General features: G+C 39.4%; 1 protein-coding gene, 2 non-coding genes and 1 pseudogene across 15 annotated transcripts in view; 1 reads left to right on the forward strand and 3 right to left on the reverse strand.

Annotated features, from left to right (window-relative positions):
• LOC145890428 (NACHT, LRR and PYD domains-containing protein 12-like) overlaps positions 1-13,454 on the reverse strand; it is a 481,386-nt gene that overhangs the window by 336,619 nt on the left and 131,313 nt on the right. The gene's annotated exons all lie outside the window — the stretch shown is intronic.
• Positions 6,636-11,493, forward strand: LOC145888967 (dynein regulatory complex subunit 7-like; annotated as a pseudogene). Its single transcript, XR_014399473.1, has 11 exons — positions 6,636-6,649; positions 6,702-6,800; positions 7,190-7,305; positions 7,855-8,046; positions 8,127-8,283; positions 8,596-8,811; positions 9,350-9,436; positions 9,849-9,983; positions 10,275-10,469; positions 10,795-10,934; positions 11,412-11,493. The product of XR_014399473.1 is annotated as a dynein regulatory complex subunit 7-like (transcript).
• On the reverse strand, positions 11,224-11,297 carry Trnai-aau (transfer RNA isoleucine (anticodon AAU)). Its single transcript has one exon. It is a non-coding gene; the product is annotated as a tRNA-Ile (tRNA).
• On the reverse strand, positions 12,047-12,120 carry Trnai-aau (transfer RNA isoleucine (anticodon AAU)). The gene has a single exon. It is a non-coding gene; the product is annotated as a tRNA-Ile (tRNA).

The raw sequence follows: 13,454 nt of genomic DNA on the forward strand, positions 1-13,454 counted from the left end.
AAATCAGCTATTCTTCTGGTTAGCCTGAAAATAAATAAATTAATTTTAAATGACATTCAAATCGCAAGCGGAAATTAATTGTATTTTGGGTGCGAAAAAAGATCTTTTCCGTCAAGGAAATAAGGATAAATAGTTTGTCCAATTTGATTTCGATAATTACGTGGAATCATGAAAAATACCGCCAGATTTAAAACAAAGACTCTTCATGAAAAAAAAGCAAAAACTAACTGACCTAATTATTCAACCTTAAGTTATATAAAGGAAAACCTAAGTTTATCGTCGTTATGTTGTTTCTGATATATACATGCATATAAATATATATATTTCGCCTACAATCTGGCATCGTCAGTATCACTTTAGCGCTTAACACATAACATAAAAATAGAATGTTATGTTGAATATATCAGTTCCAAAAAACGTATTCCAGAAAATCAGATTACAACCTGTTTAAATGAATTTGAAAATGTGTTGTGAGAGCAATTAAGGGATTTTTACCATCGTTCGACAAATTATAAATATTTTAATTAAGAACAACTGTTAGCTTTCTTCAACATACAAGCAATTTGTTTGTAAGACCAATACTATTGCAACAACGATTAACTTCACACGAAGATCTGAGCTATCATCTTTAGCAGTACTCCAAACACTATAAATGTCAACTAACCAGGAATTTTTCTGCATATAAATGGACAAACAGCACCGCTGGTTTGACAGTTTATGAAGCCCAAAATACCTTGGCAACCTAAAAATCACAGTAATGTTTGCAAAAAATATTGTTTGTTTATTGTATGTTAAATACGGCAAACCAGTCGTAATGTCCGTAATCGGCAAACGTTGATTTACAGTGAGAAAACAATTATTTCATGCCCAAAATCTATCACCGCCATAACGGCACTTACGACAGGGTACTTGGCCGGGAATGGTCACAATTAAAGAAGCAAAAGGGCAATCTTTGCGCATATTAGGTTCAGTAGCGCCTTCTGGTCGCAGTTCCCTTTTCTTCTGCCTCCTCCTGTTCCTCATTAAATCCATTGTGGTGGTTTCTATTGGTGGAGGTTTGGTTGTGGTGCTTGTTGGAGGAACGAAGGTGGAGTAAAAGTTTCGGCCGTACCCCGGGACGCCACTGTTGCCGACCGTGGCCCCAACATGGGACGGGGGGGAGAATAATGGCTTTCTGTTCGACAATAAGAGGTTACTTAATATGGTCAAAATGTGGAAAGATTATTAAGTTTTGAAACAAACCAGCATTTTATGACGACTATGATGTGCGTAAAACACGGAATGATATAAACAGCTTTGTACACACTTCAATGCTCTAAGATATTATAACCCTAACATTTTATAATTCAAATAAAATTTAATCAATATGCGGAACTCAACTACAGCAAATGACATGAATTCCCGTTTTAATATGCATTTTATCTGAATTTTCGTGGAGCTTTTTTGTGCAAAAACAACATTTTCATGACCTAACAGTGTTAAGAAAAAAGCAAAAACTGTGTTTAAAAAAACGTTGTTCACGCAGAGAGTTTATATTCATGGCGCCCCTGCTTTCAAAAGAGCGCTTGTGTGACTTACGAGTAGCATTTTCCGTCGGAGCCGAGCAGTGGCCGCAACAAGGGACATCCGCAACCCGACTCACATATTCCGTTGCAACCAGTCACGTGACTGTAGAGGTGGTTGGTCTTCTGATACTGGCTTGCGAATGGGTGGAAGTTTATGGGGCTGTAATAGGGAAAGGCGACTTGAACCCTATTACAGTGATGCGGACATGGCTTGCATGAGTAGTGGATCTGATTGAAGGGACAAGCTGCGAAAAATAGTATCACGATTATTTGTGTGGTGGTTTCAGGAAACCCTTGTTATGGGCACGTTCTGTGTAGTTAGTGCCACTGTAAGTTAATATCACATATGTTTGCATGGGCTTACTCTTCCCGGCAAAGCAAGTGTACGAACTAAATGATGTTATTTTCGGTAAAGCAATATAATGTTATTTTAGCAGCACATAATGAAGCTAGTCTAAGCTCGCTAAAGCTCGTGCGACTAAAGTTTTTAATAGTCTGCTTTCTCTGTGTCAAACCGCCCCCACAATCACGTGAACACGAACCCCATATACCCCAGTTGGTGAGTTGAACTAAAAATTGTAAAAGTTCTGACATAACCAACAAAAAATTGTCAGAGAACTGATGAAATTTTGTTGGTGTTTTAAATGAGAAACAGAAACAATCAATCTCTGCACAGTTTTTAAGTTTTTGGTTCTAAGATTAACATCTAAAGTATCGACAAAAACTTGCAATGACTTAAGATAGGTACGGGCTAACCAGATGTGGTTTAGTGCACTATGTAGCAAATGAAATGAAACTTACAGCAAGGCTGAATGTTACACCTCCTCATTTTTGAACGTTGAAAGTTGCACTTGGTCTGATCTTTAGATTCGACACAAGTGCGTGTTGTGTGTGGACTTCCACCTCCGCAAACTCTATCACATTCTCCCCAATCTCTCCACTCCGAGGTAACTGCGGGATTCGAGACAAATTTTACTGCGTTTTAGCAGTGTCCATATGGCGGGAAGTACTTGAAGAAAGGTGTGCCAACAAAATGAGTAAAAATGTAAAGGCGCCTCACTCATAAAAAGTGCCATGAAAAATGTTGGATCCTAACTTATTTTTTGTATTCGAGACATTTAAAAAATTGTTTTGTGAAGCTCAATTCGTTTATTCGTTAGTAAATTGCTTGAAACCTTGATGATAACAATAATACTTTACTGTGGTGGTTTAGTTGGCGACAAATATTTATATCCTGTACCACTGTAGACGGACAAGGGACAAATGTGAACAAACAGAGATTGAAAAGACGCACAAATTTCCAAAGCAGACTTACCACAGGCGCCAGTGTTGCAGGGCTTCTGTTGTATCTCCACCTTGTAACCGGTACCCTTCCAATAGCGCCTTATCAGGTCTAATGGAGACCTTCGACCATTAGACGACGGTCCACACCTATATGTGGGCACTTCCTGGCCACCGTTGGCAAGGCAACGTCGCGTGCGTTCCATCATACCACCGCCACAAACTTTATCGCACTCCGTGTAGTTGGACCATTCCGTATACGCGTACCGCACCGGACCGGACCTGAAAGTAAACACAGTAATTATTAAACAGTAACAGTAAGCCGAGAAGAATTAATAATTACAAGACAGTTGAAAAATTGTGGATGAAGCACCAAACGTATGTTGTAATCGCAACCATGTACGGCCAAGTTTAAGAAAGACTAACAGTAATTTGATCTGGATTTGGCACAATAATCTACCAACAATATATGCAAAACGATAGTGTTGTTCATCATATTCGTATGTACAACTGTCAGCACTTTTTGCAAAGAGGACTTCAACATTAAGATACCCTTTATAATAAGTTACATACTCCCACTGAAAATGCCAATCCCAACTGATACTCACACAAAACCTTTTCATAACACTCCGTGTCAAATTACTATTAGGTTCACATGGAAACGAAACGATCAAGTGCATTTCCGTAAGTAATTGAAAGGAGCTCACGTTCTTTCACAATTACCGCCAATGCACTTGTATTGCACACAATTATGCAACCACCAACAAAAACTTACAAGGATGCACAGCAACATCAAAAATACAAATCCAAAGGGTGTGTAAAACATTATTCGTTCTGTTGGCGCTTTGGACGTCTAGGTGAGGTTATTACATCAAAAATAACATGAACCTTACATGATGATGGTATAAGTATATATCCAAACGTGTCAAACATGAAGTCGCTCCTATAACAATTTGTATCTGAAATTGTTTCAGCTGAATATGTATATGTAGAATATCCGTGCATTTATTCGCTCGTCGTTTTCTACGCTTTCACGCCAACTTTGGCGATTAAATGGCAAAGTTTTGGCAAGTCAGTAATGCGATTTGACATTTTGTTAATGTAGTTCATAAAGGTGCTGAGCACGACTTGGAAATCGTGAAAGAAATCGTGGGTCGTTGACGAGCAATCAACGATGATTGGGGGACTTCCTGAGAATTTAGGACTTTTCTTTTTCGCGCCGAGCTCAGTTTTATCAAAACGGAACGGACAAAATAACAATGCAAGTTTCTTGTGCTTACTTTTTTTTGCTTAAAATATATTTAGCAGTAAGGAATGAACTGACTGCTAAAAGTTTTTAACGCATTCGAGATTTCAAAACAATATTCATTTAAGTTTACAATGTCGAAGAAATAGAGTTCCTACCCTGCTATTAATCAACACAGAAACAATTCAGCCATGAAAGCCATTTTTTTAGATTTTCCTTGATCTAATTTGGACACGACTTGTAACAAACATAAGTTCGTCAACACCTATAAAAAGCTACAACGAATGTCAAAGTAAACCAATGTACGTGCACTGCGGGCGATGAAATGGGATTTTCAGCTCATATTGCGCTGTCTGGCGCATTCGGCGGTAAGCGAAGTTTCGTTCAAAAAGTTTTACGACAAACAATTCTGTCTCCTGTGTAACCGAAGTTTGCTTGTGCGGTTGTTGCGTTCGACTCCCCCATTGCTCGCGGGGTGATATGGCGTCGTTCGGGTCTTTTTACAACCCATCAACCTCACCAGTTCTGCAAATAATTTGCTTACGAAATTCCCCCTTTAATCGGAGTGAATTACCTCAGGTACCCCATATACCGTTAGCCACCTGTGAAACAAAATGTTCGCTGTTTCATATGCGGTTTGATGCCGCATATGAAGGCCACGCTCTGACATATTTTGTGAATAAATCCCAAGCGACTAGGATATACTGGTATCCTGTCCTGGTTAACGTAAGTGGACCAAGCACATCAATCTCAACGCGTTGCATCGGTCGCATTTCTTGTGATGGAACTAACGGTGCTCGGGTGGTAGTGGTTGGTTTCTTATTTCGTTGACAGTGTTCGCATTTACGGCAATAAGCCTCGGTCTCTTCTCTCCATTTTAGCCAGTAAAAACGCTGTGACAGTTTGCTCAGGGTTTTAGCCATTCCCAAGTGTCCCCCGCCGTGTACCTGGTCGTGGCACGCGGACAGCACTTCGCTGCGCATGGCAAAGGGTACCAACACTTTCTGAACATCGTTTAAACCTGGCACCGCACCAGGGTCAGTAATGAATAGCAGCCCACCGTGAGATGAGAGCCGCTCGAAAAGGCTCCATAAGTGTTTTGTCTCTGCCGACAGGCGTTTGACGTGGCGAAAAGACGGCCTTATACCCTGTTGCACCCATTTCACTACAGGACGCAAACTTAAGTCCCCATACTGCGCTTCTGCTACATGGGTGGACTCATACCCGTACTCCGCCTTTAAATCAAGTGCAAGTACCTCTTCCAATGACTCATCCTCACGAACTGTGTAAGGGAATCCGTCATCTTCCTGTTGCCTCAGGCTGAGCGCGTCTGCGTTTGTGTGCTTCTTTCCGGGCCGGTGTTGAAGATCAAAATCGTAACTAGCCAGGTGTTCAACCCACCGAGCACATTGTCCATAGAGTTCCCTGGATCTCCACAGCCAGCGAAGGGATGAATGGTCTGTGCGCAACAGAAATTTCGATCCGAGCAAATAACTGCGATACAACTTAGTCGCAAATATGACGGCCAGCAATTCCTTGCGAGTTGTGGAATAATGCTTTTCAGCTTTGCTCAATGATCTACTGCCGTAAGCGATCACATGCTCCTTACCGTCAATTTCCTGACCGAGAACACAACCTACCGCTGTGTCCGAGGCATCGGTGTCCAACACGAAGGGTCGGCTGAAGTCGGGATACTGTAGGACTGGAGCTGTTGTCAGAAGCCTTTTCAGGCTGGCGAACGCCTGCTGGCAACTGTCCGTCCAGACAAAACGACGTCCCTTTTCAGTCAATTTGTGTAAGGGGGAGGCGATACGAGCGTAATCTTTAACAAACTTTCTGTAATACGATGTAAGACCCACAAATTGACGCAACTGTTTTGCAGATTTTGGTACTGGCCAATCTTTAACTGATCGTTCCTTATCGGGGTCGTATCGTATTCCATGTTTTGACACTACGTGGCCAAGGAATCGCACTTCATCTTTGAACAGGTCGCACTTCGTGGGCTTTAGTGTAAGTCAAGCCGACTCTAGGCGTGAAAGAACATCAAGACGCTGCATGTGTTCGTTGAAATTTCTACCATAAACAATCACATCGTCTAAGTATGCGAGTGTTCCTTGCTACTCTATACCCTGCAGCACAATACGCATTAGGTGTTGGAAGCTTGCCGCTGAGTTGCATAATCCCATAGTCATCACGGTGAATTCAAACAAACCCATGTGACTGGCAAAGGCTGTCTTCTCCCTTGATTGTTCGTCCATGGGGATCTGCCAGTAGCCAGATTTCAGATCAAGGGTGGAAAAGAAACGTGACCCAGACATTTCATCCAGGCTATCATCAACCCGGGAAATAGGGTAACTGTTTTTTTTGGTTTCTTCGTTTACTTGTCGATAGTCGACGCAAAATCGCAACTCACCAGACTTCTTTTTCACCAGAACAATTGAACTTGACCATGGCGAGGTTGAAGGTCTCACGAGTCCTTGGCTTCGCATTTCGTTGATGATCTTCTCGACCTCCGTTTTATGATGGATGGACATTCTTCGAGGATGTTGACGAATTGGTGCCGCATCCCCGGTGTCAATCGAATGTCGAACAAGATCAGTCCGGCCTAGGTCAGAGTTACATGTCGAAAATGCTTTTTTGAAACATCTTGATATGCCGGCAACTTGGACTCTGCCAATTGTTATCACTCAGAAGCAATTTGAAACAAGGTAAAATTTTGATGCTTATGTTATGTACTAATTTTTTTAATGCAACTTTCATTTGTATGTACTGGTGTTCATTTATGTTCTCCTAGTGAAGCCATATTGTGCATGCATTTAGGCAAAAAAAAATTAATTCTCTATTTTATGCACAAAAGGTATATGTAGGGTGTAGGTTACTTCTTCATTGTGATTAGTTGGTTATTTGTAGGCCTTGGGCCCATAGTTCACATATCTTCCTCCTTTATTTCCTATATTTGGTTATAACAACAAAGAACAATTCTGACTGCATTCACTGTAATTTCAAGAAGCGAATATTGTTTGTTCAAACGAATTAAACCACATTTTTAAGCGGCGCACAAAATGTTAACAGTTTGAACAACTTTGTTGTTGTGCAGATGCCCGATGGGCAAGAAAACGATTTTGTACAAGAAAGCAAAGCTAGAGAAATATGCAAATTATCTTCTGAAGGATGGACTGGTGAAACGTCTTAGTGTCTATGACAACAACGAGTGTAAGTTACTGATTATATTTTAAAATGAAGGACTGCTTTGTATTTAATCCTGTGGCCACAGCTATACCAAGTAAACACTGATTTCAAAAATAACAAAAAGAAACGATGAGAGCTGCAGACAGGTGTAGATACTGTTTCGACATGTAAGGTCTCATCAGTGCAGCTGGTGACCGTGACAATGTGCTAGCTGATATACTAGCAGGCGCACATACTTCCACTTTGCGAAAAAGAAACAATTATAAAAAAATCACGTTTCCAATGCTTTTAGTAAGATTTAGTGTCTTTGTAAATTTCTTGTCAGCTAAATCACAATAGTTTTGCTTGGCTATTCAGCTGACAAGGTCTTTGTAAGTCAATAAAATTGTACTCATGAGACGTATCAGGTCGAAACAGTGGCCCTTTACTGCAGCTCACCCCAAAATACGTTTTTGTGTGATAAATTATTAGCAAATATTGACTGACAAACAACATTATGTACAGTGGTCGTATGTTCACCGAATACTTAAATACTGTGAAATGATTAGGATTTGTATAATGTTTATGTTTTAGTGACGGAGCTTCGATGTGTGAGAGAATGGTTTGAGAACAGAGAAGACAAACTGAAAACTCGAATCCACGAGGGAGGAATTATTACCGAAGACTTTGTTGAGGAAGACCTCGCTCCTTAAAACAACATCTCTACAAAGCCAACTTTCCTGGACCAGAAGCTGATCGGACAATGCTCTTCTACGATAACGCAAGGTGACAGATTTACTGCAATCCAATCACTTTACAAATTCTCTTTTTTGTTATTTTTTAAATAAGTTTAATTTTGACGTCAGAGTGGATGGGCTGAGCAAACGAGTTGAGACACCAACAGAAATGACTGAACATTTCGTCAACCGCGACGACTTCCTCTACTTCCGTCACGTGATCTTTGGCAAACGTCAGAAGAAAGTTGCACCTGCTACATCAGAGGGGACTCCCCGACCCATACTGGTAAATTATTTCACCATTTTGTCTTAAACGTTTTTGAGAGCTTGGTTTTACTTAAAATACGTACGCTGAAGTCGTTTTGGGGGTGTTCAAGGCATTTATATCATATATTTTGCCACGCTTGTAAAACAAGTAGGGCAGCTCCTGAGAAATGTGGGGCCCGATTAAAAAACAAGCGCGGGCCTGAATTTTAACTAAAAAGATGCCACTGTTGGAATCTGAAGGCCACCTGCTTATAACAACTAACATTGCGCAAACAGGATTTCTTCATGTAAATTGCCTAACTTTTTTTTTTATTTTTTCAATTTTCCACAGAAAATAACAGAGAAATTTTATCGGAATCCGGAGAAAAAGGCGAACGAGGATGTTTCGGAACAACTGTTTGTTTTATCTGAGGACAAGATCCAGATAACTTACCACAGGGAGGAGGGAAACGTCACCGCATCGACACGTGACTTCTTCAAACCCCCCAATGCAGAGGAAAAGGGGGGAAATCTGCAGTGGTCACCAGATATGTCGATCACCTTTCAGGTAGTTGGTTTACTTGCACGGAAATTTCTTCTTATAAATTTGCCGAAATACAACTATTTTTCGAAAGATTCAAAAGATGGAGCTTTCTAAAAAGAAATCAAAACGTTTCAACCACATATCATAACCGTCGTTCATTATTTACATTTGTGTTATTAGCAATTTGCGATGTTCGTATATTTCTAACATAGAGTTTGTTGTTCAAAATAATGGCATGACTAAGTAACATTGATTGGATATTACGCATTTATTTGTTGGCAAGATGAAAAGAGAACAATATTTTGCTTCACTGGGCTACGTAACGTCCATTGCTTTAACTTTTGTATTAAGAAGCACGTTGCTATGACATAATGAAGCTTGACGATCACTACAAAAGTAGCGTACTTTGCTTTAACAGCATAATAATGAGCCCTTTTCACAATAAGTGACACTCGGTGTTAGCAAATTTGTCTTGTGTTTTTTAGTTTTAACAGCTTTTCAAACAACTAGGTATTTATTTTCTAGTATTTTTCGAAAATAATTTGACATTTACTAATTTCAGGTCAATCCACGAGGTGCCAATATTAAGAATCTCGCAGTTTATGAGAATCTGGTTGATTTGATTCAAATCGAACAAAAAAGTATCCAGGTAATAACGGAAGTTTTTGCGATTAGAATTTACTTTTAATCCATCTTCACAAGCTTCACTTTTTAACTAAACATTAAGAAAATCGTATCAAGCATTTATGTGCTGCCGTACATATAAGGATTATGTAAATTTTATGCTTCGCACATTCCGATGCAGCTTTGTTAATTTGACCATTTTCATCGTTGAAATTAAAGAACCTTAGTTCAGACTTACGCATATGTAGATGTACTGGGCAGTTCAAATCCATTTTAAACCTTCATAAGTGTAGTGAGTGCACTGCATATAAACGCCAGCCAAACTTTTGTAAAACAAAGATTTTTGCATCAGCACAGAAATATCACCATGTGAAATTACGTAAAAGAATCGTGGGTTCATTTTAATTCTCTGCACAACTTAACGATATTTTTCTCAGGTTGTGAGATCGTCTGAGGAGGAAATTCGTGAGATTCTGATGGATCGCCAGAAAGAGGAACTCGCATCCGAACTCTCAATATCAGTTTACGACACAGAGCGAAACGAAAAAGCCAAGAAACACAGGAAGGAGCTGGTAAATAAAAAGTTCATATTTTTGTTATTCAAACTGTGCGGAAACCATGAGGTTGGTTTGATGCCGAAAGGGTTTCGACGACATGCCTCAATATAAAAACTTACCCTTACATATTTACAAATGGTTTCCAAATCAAATCACTTCTTTTTGCACTCAAAGTTATTGCGCACATGTACGATAAACGTGCATAATATTGCATGGGCACCCATAAAACCATCAGGCTGATTGAGTCAGGTGCCTATGTCTTCGAAACCACTTTTATTTGAGACGTTTTCAAATTCTTTTTATCAGGAGCGGCTTGCCCTCGAGGAAAAACTACGGAGACAGGAGATGGAGATGGATTATTTGGCTCCGTTCCTCGCCCAGATCGGGAATCCCGATAAAATCAACAAAACACAGGCGTTCAAACTGAAGGAAGATTGTTTGGCGGACTTGAAGCAGAGACTCATCGATAAAGCAAATCTCATACAGCGTAGATTTGAACAGGTAACATATTGGGAAACTAAAAGCGGAAAAAAACGACCGCATTCGTTGCGATATTTACATTACAAATGCATACAAACACATAAATTCTGCATGGAATCGGGTGTTTTGGAGATTTTTTCCCGACTTGGTCGAAAATCTTTGTTTCTTACTTCAATCCCTGAAATTTGTGACGTAATAGCTTAATTACAAAAACATGCCAGCCATAATGATCAGTTAGATATATTTGCTAACAAAATTTGTGATCGAGAACAATCTAAACAAGCAAAGCTAACACGCGATGCAGTCAGTGGAAAAAAATATCGTTTCAAACGTCGACTTCTTTCAGGAAACTTCTGAACTCCATAAGAAACAACAAGATTATCAACAGAAACAGGTGGCGATGACCAAAGAAGATGAAGAACAATATTTTAACTACTGCTCCGAGGCTATGTTCCGAATCCATATTCTAGAACTTCGACTGAACAGGTGAGTCCAATATTATTACAGAAGACAGTGATAGATAACGGCTAATCAAAAGCAGATCCGGTTGATCACAAGCAACAAAGTATATAACAGACGTTTTGTTGTTTAAATTACGTTTTGTAGCGGCCTAATTATTGAGGTTTTTTGGGGGAATTCGTGATAATCTTTCATGGTAGTTGATAAAGTTTGAGCTGTGTCGCCTTATTTGGAATTGTGAATTGAAAAAAACTATTTGTTGTATTACGTTGTAGGGAAAATATTGTAAGCGTATAAAATGGTCAAAAATCGTAATTGGCCAGTACGGGGCTCGAACCCGCGACATTCGCGTTATTAGCACGACGCTCTAACCAACTGAGCTAACCGGCCGGACGCTTGTCATCACCAAATGCATAAGGTTGTTTGAGTTTATGTATGTAACGCCTTTCCTAATTCTTGATAAATACTTCGTAATGTGTAATGTGAACAAATGTTTTTTTGCAGACATAAGCAGATGGCGCCGCACAAATACATGCAATTGGAACAAAAACTGAGACAAGATCCAAGGCTATCGCTTTATTTCTAATTCTTTTGTCGTTTTTTAAAGCGAAATGTTTTTGTAGACTGTTCACTGTTGTAATGAATAAATATTTTTATGATGGTCGTGCTAAAATGTTCAGAGATATTTTTGTGTTGCAATTTAAAAACAACTCGACTGCGATTGTTTTTTACTCATATAATTCACCACCGTGCGTGATCAAGTTCAAGATATTGCTACAAGACTGAACATTATTGTTCAAATATGTTTTTAATTTAAGCAACGACTGTTTATGACATACTTAACTCTCTTCTATGTAAACATATCTATGTAAAAAATATATGACATGACCGGATATAACCGCACGTAAGCATAAAAATGTGTATATTGTGTTATGTTGGTCTTCAACACAAAACTAGGCAGTGGAACACCATAGTTGTCACATAAAACCGAATCGCCAATCAGGCACAAAAAATATCCCAACGTTATTGTGGCAGTGGTTTATGAACAACTACATATTAGTCTTTATCTCGTTGCAACGAAAAGCACACATATGGGAAAAAAGAGTAAAATTAATAAAATGTTCATACCTAATAAAAGCTGGCCAGTACGGGGCTCGAACCCGCGACATTAGCGTTATTAGCACGACGCTCTAACCAACTGACCAAACCGGCCGGACGCTCGTCATCAACAAATGCATGAGAACCTTGTTCGACTAACTGCAGGGCAGCACAGGACAATGTTTTACTTCTGTTTGAGGGCCTTTGTTGTCATATTTTCACATATATCTTTGTTGCCTTTTAACGAATAAAGAACAATTCTTATTTCACGAGCAATTAAGCCGGTAGCGGCGCACAACTGAAACAGAAACTAAAATAAAGGCAGAAATTTGGAACCCCTTGTTATGAAAGTGCCATCGTATGATGCTCGTCACAAGGTTAAATAATATGATAAAATAAATCAAATGAAACGCAGCAACACAGAGGGCAAAAACGTTTTATTTCTCTGTCGTCCTTATTTTCGGTTACACCTCGATGGCAACCCTGTTTATTGGGCAGTTTGTTAAATATTCGCTCATTTGCACGATTTGACATCAACATTTCGAAAACAAAAAAATTGTAACCAGGTTCAAAATGCCAGCAATTCGTGGAAAATAAGAACTCGTGGAAATAAGGTTGGTATGTATGTGCAGAAAAAGCCATAATATTGGAGAGTTGCAGACAGAGTGTGCACACGCACTGTTTCGACCTGTAAGGTTTGACACACCACTGTCAACAGCTGCACTGATGAGACCTTACAGGTCGAAACAGTGCGTGTCCACACTCTGTCTGCAACTCGCCAAGGTTGGTATGATTTTTGGAACACAGAGGTTTTTTAGGGGTCAGATCGCGTGACAGAACACGACCAACTTCCACGAATTATTCTGCTCAGCTCCAGCTCAGCACAAAGACCTCAAGCGAAGATCGATAAAATGTCATGAAATCCCGTAATCTACAACTTTTCGATTGCACATAAGTTCTTTGTGATGTTTAGATGATTTTGTTTAGTTTCTGAAATAAAGTTGTTGACCAATGATCAACACTAAAATTTTCATATTTAATTTTCATGATTTTGGGCAATTATTTCCAGTTCATGAAACGCACAGCAATATATCTTGTTCCAAAAAGTATAGTTTAATTGCAAATATATAAACTTTTAAATTAAAAATTCGTGCAGGTTCTTAAATACTATCGTCATTGCCTGTTTGCTGCAAGGACAGCTGCAGGCTCTGGTTGATCATTAGCATCGATCGGTACTTTTCTGTTAAAACCGGTTCTTGACCTAACCACATGAATTACTTTGTAATGAATAATAACATCGTGTGCAGACAACGTGAAGAATGGTCGTTAACAAAAATGACCAAAAGCGTTTCCAAATCAACCAACTTCGGACAAAATACTTCGATCTTACAAGTCTCCAGACGAGTTGCACTTTTTGTTGCGGGTGTTGCGAAAAATATTGATGTAGAA

Source organism: Ascidia mentula, chromosome 2, assembly GCF_947561715.1.
Source record: "Ascidia mentula chromosome 2, kaAscMent1.1, whole genome shotgun sequence".
Taxonomy (NCBI): domain Eukaryota; kingdom Metazoa; phylum Chordata; class Ascidiacea; order Phlebobranchia; family Ascidiidae; genus Ascidia; species Ascidia mentula.